Here is an 11,037-nt window from a genome sequence, read left to right on the forward strand (position 1 = left end):
TTTTAATGTTTGATAAATGTATTGAAGACACATTTCAACACTTTTAAAAGAATCAAAATTGCCTTAGTGTCAAAAGAATAGACTGTTACTTGAATTAAAAAAAAAGTCTGTTATTCCTGTGTGTAATTATTTTTACACTTCTATGAAAAATTACAATGTTCTTTTATACCTGGATCTGCATATTTGTTCAGTGTTACAAATTACAAGAGGACAGTCTCATGATAATCAAGATAGGGACTCAACATACATGAAATATATAGCTATTAGAATCAAATAATCATTTATTACCATACTGTGCCTCAGCTTACCCACCAACTTTCAAACCAGTTTTGCCTTTAATTCAAATTATGCACTGTGGTCAGAACTATTAGCAAAGAGTAACAAGCATTCAACATTTGAGCTTATGAATAAAATATAATCCATGACTTTGTCTAGATCAATAAACATCCTTTTGATACATTAATTGTTCTTTAGGGAAATAATTATAATAAATTGGGAAAAAGTAAATATATAGATTAGATTAAAGATATTATATTAACACATAGCATGTTGGTTTTGCATCATTTAAAAATTTGTTGACAGAAATATTATATTATTCCATATTGTCAATTTTGGTGCAACTGCACCATATGCCATGCAGTTTTAGATACTGCAGCAATTAGACAACTCACTGTGTGTGTGTGTGTTTGTGTGTGCGTGTGTGTGTGTTAATTAGGGCATACGCAAAAATTGAAGCATATCTGGAAATATTGGATAATTAAATTTTAATATTCAAACATATCCCATTAGTATTTTAGAATGTCTATTAAATCTATAATGACAAGATTGATTGTCAAAGTATTTCAAAGTATAAGCTAAAGGCACCTGAGTGGCTCAGTTGGTTAAGTGTCCAACTCTTGATTTTGGTTCAGGTCATGATCACAAGGTTCGTGGGTTTGAGTTCTGCATCAGGCTCTGCACTGACAACATGGAGACTGCTTGGGATTCCCTGTCCTTCCCTCTCTGTCCTTCCCTCTCTCTCTTTCCCTTTCTCAAAATAAATAAATAAACTTTAAAAATAAATAAATAAATAAATAAATAATGAAAGTATAAGCTACATAGAAGTAAAGAAAATCGTAGAAACCAAATAGTAATGGGTCTTAATTCTGGAGATTCTATTAGATCAAGTAAATTAAGTATATATATGATCTGAATAATGTAATATTAAGATTTAACAAATGACTATGTGTGTGTATATACACACACACTTATACACATCACTCCCTTGATTTTTTCAAAATTACTAGTACATTTTAAAATCAATTACAAACACAAATTTAATAAAGAACATAATATATTTCATTCATTTTTATGGCTCAAGCATTTTCCATTGTGTATGTGTATATATATGCATATATATATATATATATATATATATATATATCACTTCTTCTTGGTCCATTCATTAGTCAATGGTCACCTGGGCTGTTTCCATAATTTGATTTTGTAGATAATGTTGCTATAAATATCAGGGTTCATGTATACCTTTGAATTAATATTTTTGTATTCTTTGGATAAATACCTAGTAGTGTGATTGCTGAATCATAGGGTAGTTTTATTTTTAACTTTTTGAGGAACCTCAAAATCCTCTGTTTTCCCGGGTGGTTGCACCAGTTTGCATTCCCATGAACAGTGCAAGACAGTTCCCCTTTATCCACATCCTCACCTATACCTGTTGTTTCTTGTGTTGTTGATAGGAGCCATTCAGACAGGTGTGAGGTGATATCTCATTGTAGTTTTGATTTGTATTTCTCTGATGAACATCTTTTCATGTGTCTGTTTGGCCATCTGTATGTCTTTTTGGAAATGTATCTATTCATGTCTTCTGCCCATTTTTTCAATTGGACAAGCTAGAGAATATTCCATTAAGTGAAATAAATCAGTCAGAGAAATACAAATACCATATGATATCACTCATATGTGGAATTTAAGAAATAAAGCAAATGAATATAAGGGGGGAAATAAGAGAGAGAGAGAGGCAAACCAAGAAACATACTCTTAACTATAGAGAACAAACTGATTGTTACCAGAGGGGAAGGGAGGGTGGTTAAATAGGTGATGGGGATTAAGACAGGCACTTGCTGTAATGAGCACTGGGTGTTATATGGAAGTGTTGAATCCCTATATTGTACACTTGAAACTAATATTACAGTATGTTAACTATACTGTATGTTCACTAACTGAAATTTAAATACAGACTTTAACACAAAAGAAAAAAAACAAAGATGATATAGAAAACATTCTCAATTCATTTGAAATAAACTAAGAAATAACCATTTTTCAATCACTTAAGAAGTTATAAATATGTAAATTAATAAGCAAAAATATATACAAGTATTTATAAACAACACTTTAAAGAAAAATTAAATTCAGATATGCCCAATCTAGATTCTTTATATAATAATAAAAATGGAAACAATATAATTCAACAATAATGTGAAGATTCTGACATTACTTAGAAAGTAGAGATCTGGAAAGAAAGTTACTGCCACTCTAGTAAAAAGAGAAAGCTGAAAAATCAACAAAGTTATAATTTCACCTGAACGTATCATACATTTGGATTTGCAAGTTCCCCAAGTAGCCCTTGGCATGGCACAAGAAAGAGGTGGCCTCCATAAGAGCAGGTGTCAAGATATCTGCTAAAATTTTGACAAATTCTTAAAGGCTATGGGTCAGTTAGCTTATCAGTTAGGAACAGCTGCAGGAATGGAGAGGGGGTGGTTCAGGCACATGAAGAGTTCATATTCACTTTCAATATTGTTTCACAGGCCTCTACCATGTGCAGACAAAAGGATCAGAGAACAGGCAGGAGATCAAAGAGAGCTGCCCAGGAAGCATGGTGTGTAAGTGGTGTCCAGTTGTGGGGAGACAGACATTTCCCCCGTGCCTTGACTCCTCTTCCTTGGAAACCAAAACATTAAGGAGCTAAGATATGGGCAGTCATCTGTCTCACCCATGAGGGGCAGGTTAGGATCTATGTTTCTAGCAGCTGAAAATAATATCTTTTATGATTTTTTAAAAATTTTTTTTCTACATTTATTTATTTTTGAGAAACAGAGAGAGACAGCATGAACAGGAGAGGGGCAGAGAGAGACAGAGACACAGAATCAGAATCAGAAGCAGGCTCCAGGCTCCGAGCTGTCAGCACAGAGCCCGAAGTGGGGCTCGAACCCATGAACCGTGAGATCATGACCTGAGCCGAAGTCAGACGCTTAATCGACTGAGCCACCCAGGTGCCCCGAAAATAGTATCTTTTAGATAGCATACTACAGCAACTCTAGATCCTCTCTCCTCTCCTTGTTTCTTCATGTGATTACTGATTTAACTGTACAATTGAAATAAAATACAGAAACCCCACAATGTGAAGACTCTGACGTTACTCCTCAGAGAACACCACATTATGTGGCATATGCACATTAACTCTAGGATAACATTGTTTTAGTCGGTTTGCTTATACTATTTCTTTACTTGATCTCTCTAGTTTGGCATTATACCCAGGTGTTGAGCTCCACTAATTGCTTTATCCATTCATCAGTCAATGGACATGGGCTGTTTCCATAATTTGACTTTGTAGATAATGTTGCTATAAATATAATGGTGCATGTATACTTTTGAATTCACATTTTGTAGCACTAATTGCTGGCAGAATTTATTATTGCTTTCAACAATGTCCTGGGAACCAAATTGCTCCAGTCTGTCCCAATTAAATCTAGACCCCTATTCAGGGATAATTTTGGGGCATCTGATCATGCCCTGGCACTTTCTCCCACAATTATTTCAACATAGCTCTCCTTTACTGTTTCCTTTCCTGGTTATATCTGGAAAATTAGCTGACCTATGATTTAATATATTACCCAGGTAGAGTAATCAGCTTCTTAAATTTTGCATAATTTTCATTTTTTAAGTTTATTTATTTTGAAAAAGACAGAGAGCATGTGATCAGGGGAGGGGGAGAGAAAGCCAGAAAGAGAGAATCCCAAGCAGGCTCTGCAGGGTCAGCGCAGAGCCCAACATGGGGCTCTAACCAGCAAACTGTGAGATCACGACCTGAGGTGAAACCAAGAATCGGACACTTAACGACTGAGCCACAGAAGTATCCCCACCTTCTTCTTAATTACCACCAAAATCTCTAATGTTTTGAAGAGCTCTTAGGTTTGAATTCCTTCACACTCTTTTGCGGGTCAGATTTTTATGACTATAGGGTCTATACTCTGCTTTTGAGTATGTGAATGTGTGTGTGTGTGTGTCTGTGTATGTGTGATCTGCCCCTCCCTCTTTCCTGTGACCTGCAAAATATCTGAACCACAGCTTTGGAGCTGGTGTTGGAAATAGTTGCTCCCTACTCTTGGACTGATACTCCAGTTTTATGAGCAAAGCAGTGGGTGGGAGATGGTAGCTTCTGTTCCTCTAAGCTTTCTTCTCTGATCCTGGAACTGTCTTAAAATTATCTGCAGGGAACATCATGATGTAACATCCCATTAGCTCTCTAATCACCTGATCATGCCCTAGCACTTTCTCCCACAATCATTCAACGGTAGTCATATAGCTGTCTTTCTTTTCTTTTGAAAAACTACTCTTGACTTGGGTCTTTACATGTTGTTTTTTTCCACTTATAATACATATTCTCCAGATATTCTCATGAATTCTTTCTTTACTTTCTTCAGATGTCTGTTTACTAGTGAGATTTCTTGATTACCCTATTTAAAATTTGAAATCATCTTCCAAAATATGCTCATCTACCTTTGCTGTTATGCATTTCCATAAATGTATCAACATCTAACATACTATATTATTTATTGTGTATTTGTTTATTACCTGCATAACCCCAGCCAACACATTCACATAATGCAACCAAATAAGAGAAGGGACTTTTGTCTGTCTTGTTTATATCATATCCAGAAAAAGGCTTAGAATGTGGTAGGTACATATTAGGCAGTCAATAAATGTATGTGAGACAACTGAATTGTTATTTTAATTGGACTCAAACTATTTTTGGTCTCTATAGAATATATATTTAACTTTTGATAATCTCAAATCATTATCGTAAAAATGTATTCCTTGAATGTTATTAAACTGTGATAATTAACTGTGGAAACATTCAGTCAGGAGTTTTCTATTTAATATTCTATAATTCTCTAAAGTATTAGAACTAATAGACATATAATGAACATTTGAATAGATGATGTCTTTTTTAAACATTTGTCATCTCAAATGTAATTGCTTATGTAAACATGATATTTGTTATGCTAAAGATTAATCCCTTCCATGTATTATTAAACTCTAAATTAATATATATCATGTTTTAGTTATTTCTAGAGGCAGATTGTCCTGTATATATTAGCTGTGCCACAAAAAAGCATGCTTACATAAAATAAATAAAGAATGTTGCATCTTGGTATCCTAAAGAAATATCAGTATATTGGGGGATGATAATTGTATTTCTGTTCAAGATTACTTATGAAATATCAGTATATTGGGGGATGATAATTGTATTTCTGTTCAAGATTACTTATGAAATCAAGTATTCCACTCCTTACTGGAGGCAGCTACAATTTTATTTAAATTTTATTGTTTGATGAATTTATACTTTCCCAACACCCAACCTGAGATAACTTGCCTCTGATTTCTCTTACTCATGTACGTGCATAAAATTTTTCACTGTTATCCAACTATGTTCAATAGCTCCTTCCATTATTAGCTCAGTGTTTATTTTTTGCTAATACTATTAGTTATGATTATTTGAACCAAGTAGTGCTATCCAGAAAGAGCATGCTGATTAAAGAAAATTATAGTTAAAAAATAAGTAAATGGAAAAAAGTAAATGTACACATTATACTTGAAATACTAAACTATGTTATGTATAAATTGTATTTTTGAAGTCTCTCAGAATATTACTAGGATCAATTTTTGCTTTTTAAAAATCTGAGAAGAGAGACAAAATTAAGGAGAAGTTTATACAAGGAAAATAAATAAGTAGTCCCAATATTTATCTAAAATATTTATCATTTTTAAACCCTCCTAGATTTTTTTTCTATAAAACCCATTATTATTATGTATTCTCTTAACTTGTAAAACCAAGTAAAAATAAATTTAACAGTCTAAGCCTAGGAGAAATGTACATAACCCAAAGGATTGTGGGAGAAGTGATATTATGGAAGGTGCATAGAATTCATACATTAAGTAAGGTATGAGGGAGAGTCAGCTATAGACCTAAGGTAAGCAAATTTAAAGTTCATAAATTATTAATATTATAAAACCTTAAAAGTAGCATTATTGGCAATAGTATAAGGTATTAATTTGATTCATAAAAGGTCCAGGTTGCAATATACAATGTCCTGCCACATTGTATTAAGCCTATAGTCTCTGTTATATTGGAAAAGCCCCAAATAAATCCTCCTTCCTCCTGGGCTTTGGCGCATATCCATGTTATATTTTTCAGAAAAAAAATGAAGTTAAAAGTAGCTTCTTGTTTACTACTGGCTGAGACTAAACACTTGACCATGTTGGACAAAGTTACTGTATGACTTAAATTATGCATTATGGGATGAATATTACTTAACATGTTGAGCCAAAAAACTGAATGTCCATGACAATCCACTCATAGGGCAGAAAGAAAATCTACCCCAGCCTAGAAAACTTGGAAACGCTGGCTTTGCTTGACTTTGCCCCAACTTACTTGCAAGTTGGAGTTTCGGGAGAAGAGAGGGAATTCAAAAAGACCAAAGAGTACAATACCAGCCTAGTGTCACACAGAGAAAATTGAATCATTTTTCTCACTCCCAATGTCAGATCAGAAACAAGATATTTTGCACAGGAGGAGAGGCAGACCATAAGAATAAATAGCTCTAAAATTTCCTTCAAAATAACTGATGTTATTTGAAACAGAATGTGAAGAATTAAGGTTAGAGACCACTCTTACAAACAATAAAGATCTGGATTATAAGCAACTAAGTGGAGGTTGGTAGCTCCACTTACAATTTACAAGATAAATTGTATGCCAACAAGTTTATGAGAAAGAATTAGAATTTACTCAAAAAATTAAAACAAAACTACCACATGACCCAGAAAATCCACTTATGGGTATTTATCAAAGAAAATAAAATCACCATCTCAAAGACAATGCATCCCCATGTTCACTGCAGCACTATTTACAATAGGCAAGATGTGGAAAAAAACTTAAGTGTTCATCAATGGATGAATGGATGAAGAAAAGTGACACACACACACACACACACACACACACACACAAAATGGAATAATGGGAATATTATATTATTGGATCATAAAAAGGAGGAAATACTGCCATTTGTGACAACATGGATAGATTAGGGCATTATGCTAAGTGAAACAAGTCAGAGAAAAACAAACACTATATGATTTCACACATATGTGGAAACCAAAAAGCTGAGTTTATAGAAACAGAGAGTGTACAGTCATTGCCAGGGACTGGAGGTAGGGGAATGGGGGAAAACGAAGAGATGTTGATCAAAGGGAACAAACTCCCCATTATAAAATGAATAAATTCCAGGCATCTAATGTACAGCCTGGTGACTACGGTTAACAATCCTATATTATACACCAGAACATTCCTATGAGGGTAGATGTTAAATGTTCTCATCATAACAGCAGCAACAAAAAATGGTAATTATATGAGGTATAAGATGTGTTAACTAACTTTATTATGATAAATATTTTGTAATATATAGATATATGAACTCATTACATTTTAAACCTTAAACTCACAAAATGTAGTATGTCAATATATCTCAATAAAGCTGTAAAAATAAGAAAACAAGATATAAATATGGCCTGTAAGCCCATGAAAAGCTGTCACACTGTCAGTGTGGAGCCTGCTTGGGATTCTCTCTCTCCTTCTCTCTCTGTCCCTCCATCGCTCATGTTCTCTCTCTCTCCCTCCCTCTTTCTCTCTAAACCAAATAAATAAACATTTAAAAGAAACACAATGAGATTCTACTTCACAGCAACTAGAATAATAAAAAGAAAATAACAAGTATTAGGGTGTATGTGAAGAAATTAGAACTGTCTTACACTGCTGGTGGGATATATAAAATGTTACAGACATTGGAAAACAAGATGAAAATAAAGTATTTTATTAAAGCATTGATCTCAGAATTAGCAAATGACTCAAGGATCCCACTTCAAGATATATATCCAAATAATCTAAAGCAGGTCCACACAAAATCATATACATGATTGTCCACTGCAATATTATTCATACTAACCAAAAAGTGAAAACAATCAAATGTCTAGCACTTTGTTAATGAACAATTTTAATATGGTATATTCCAAGTAATTAAATATCATTCATAAAAGAATGAATATTATTTTATGCTTTAACATGGATAAATCTTGAAAACATTATGCAAATTAAGTGAAGTCAGTCATAAAAGACCGTATCTTGAATAATTTCATTCATGTGAAATTTCCAAAATGAAAATCTATGGAGATAGAAAGGCATATTAGTGGTTGGGGTAGAGGAGACAGAAGGAATGACTGCTAGTGGGAATCAACTTTCTTTTAGAATGGTAAAAACATTCTGCAGTTCATTACAATGGAAGTTGCACAACTCCATGATATATTAAAACCATCTTTTAAAGTTTATTTAATTTGAGAAATAAGGAGAGAGAGAGAGAGCATGAGGGGAGGAAGGGCAGAGAGAGAGAGAGAGGGGAAGAGAGAGAATCCCAAGCAAGCTCCACGTTGTCAGCACAGAGCCTGACAGGGGGCTTGATCTCATGAGACACAAGATCATGACCTGAGCCAATACCAAGAGTTGGTCGCTTAACCAAATGAGCACCTGGGAGCCCTATACTAAAACTATTGAAGTATACACTTAAATGACTGAATTTATAGCATTTGAATTTTATCTCACTAAACTATTATATAAAAAAATAAAAATATGATGGAGATAAAAGGAGAAATATTCAGATGACATGATTTATTGGTAGAAAATTCCAAGGAATCTACAAAATTTCCTAGAACTCATATGTGTAGTCAGTATGGTCATGAAATACAATATGAATACACACAAATCAACTGCATTTTTATGTATTTACAATGAACAACTGGAGACTGAAATTAAAGATGCAATATCATTTACAACTGTTCCAGAGAAAAGGAAATGTTAGGATAAATCTAGCACATATTTATATGATCTATATGATGATAATACAATATTGAAGAAAAAAGTCAAAGAAGGTATAAATACTAGAAGAAGCATATTATTTTTATTGATTGGAAGATTCAACACAGTAAAGATGTCAATTGTCCTTGATGTGTCGATTTAATGCAATTATTATCAAACTCTCAGCAATTTTTTGTAGATATAGAAAAATTATTCTAAATTTTTTATGAAAATTCCCTAAGATACATAAAATTTTTTAAAAAAGGAAGTGAGAGGAACACTCTTTCCAGTATAAATGCTTATTTTATATCTAGAATAATCAAGACAGTGTGGTACTGCTCAGGAGAATGATATAGATAAATGTAACAGAATACAGAAACTAGAATTAATTTTTGACAAAGGGGAAAAATAATTTAATTTAGAAGGATAATCTTTTCTTCTTTTTTAATTTTTATTTAATTTTACTTTATTTGTAAATACAATTTATTGTCAAATTGGTTTCCATACAACACCCAGTTCTCACCCCAACAGGTGCCCTCCTCCATGCCCATTACCCACTTTCCCCTCTCCCCCACCCCCCTTCAACCCTCAGTTTGTTCTCTGTATTCAAGAGAGTCTTATGGGATCTTGAGAAGGAGGATAATCTTTTCAACAAGTGATGCTGGAGCAACTGGACCACTATAGGCAAAAAATGAAACTCTGACACATTGTACTAAATTAAGTTAAAGTTGATAATGGATTAAATATGAAACATAATATGATAAAACTTTTTTTACAAGGCAGTAGAAAATATTTGGGGTATAAAACTAGGCTAAGCATCTTACACTTAACACAGAAATAATGATCCATGTAAATCAATTACATATATGATGGTGATCCATGATCCAAAGGAAAAAATGATAAATTGAAACCATCAAAATTAAAAATGTTGCTCTGTTAAAAACTCTAAGATGAAAAAGCAAATTACTGATTCGGGAAAAATATTTCCAAATCCTAAGTCTGAAAAAGAATTCATATACACAATATGTAAAGAATTCTTAAACACAATGTTAATAAAATAAACAATACAATTAGATAATGAGAAAAGATGTGAACAGACATTTCACAGAAGAGGATAACAGGCAGATGATAAATAAGCATATGGAAATATCTTTCACATCATTAGCCTTTACAAAAATACAAATTAAAATCACAATAAGATATCACTACATACCTATCAAAATGGCTAAATTAAAAAATGATGATAACCCCAAATGCTGGTGAGGGTATGTCAAAACTGGATAACTCATACATTGCTGGTTCGAATGTAAACTTTTTTTAGTGTTTATCTATTTTCGAAAGAGAGACAGACAGAGCGTGAGAGGGTGAGGGGCAGAGAGAGAAGGAGACATAGAGTCTGAAGCAGGCTCCAGGCTCTGAGCTGAACTGTTAGCATAGAGCCCTACACAGGCTGTGAACTCACCAGCCAAGCCATGAGATCATGACCTGAGCCAAAGTCAGACACTCAACTGACTGAACCACCCAGGTGCCCTCCCTGGTTTGAATGTAAAATGGAAGAGTAATGTGGCATTTGGCAGATTCTTTTAAAACTAAAAATGGTCTTTAAAAATTACCAAAGAATTACACTCTTGGGCATTTATTCCAGAGATTCATGAAGAAACTTGTATAAATGTTCACAGCAGCTTCATTTATAATCACCCCAAACAAACAAACAAAAAAACTGTTTTTTAAATGTTCTTCAGTGGGTCAATAGTTGAACAAACTGTGAAACTTCCATGTCATGGAATACTCCTCAGCAATAAAAAGGATATACACAAGAACTTGGGTTGACCTTCAAGAAAATTATGCTGAGT

This window comes from Puma concolor, chromosome B1 (assembly GCF_028749965.1).
Source record: "Puma concolor isolate L17-30 chromosome B1, mPumCon1.1.hap2, whole genome shotgun sequence".
In the NCBI taxonomy this organism is placed as follows: domain Eukaryota; kingdom Metazoa; phylum Chordata; class Mammalia; order Carnivora; family Felidae; genus Puma; species Puma concolor.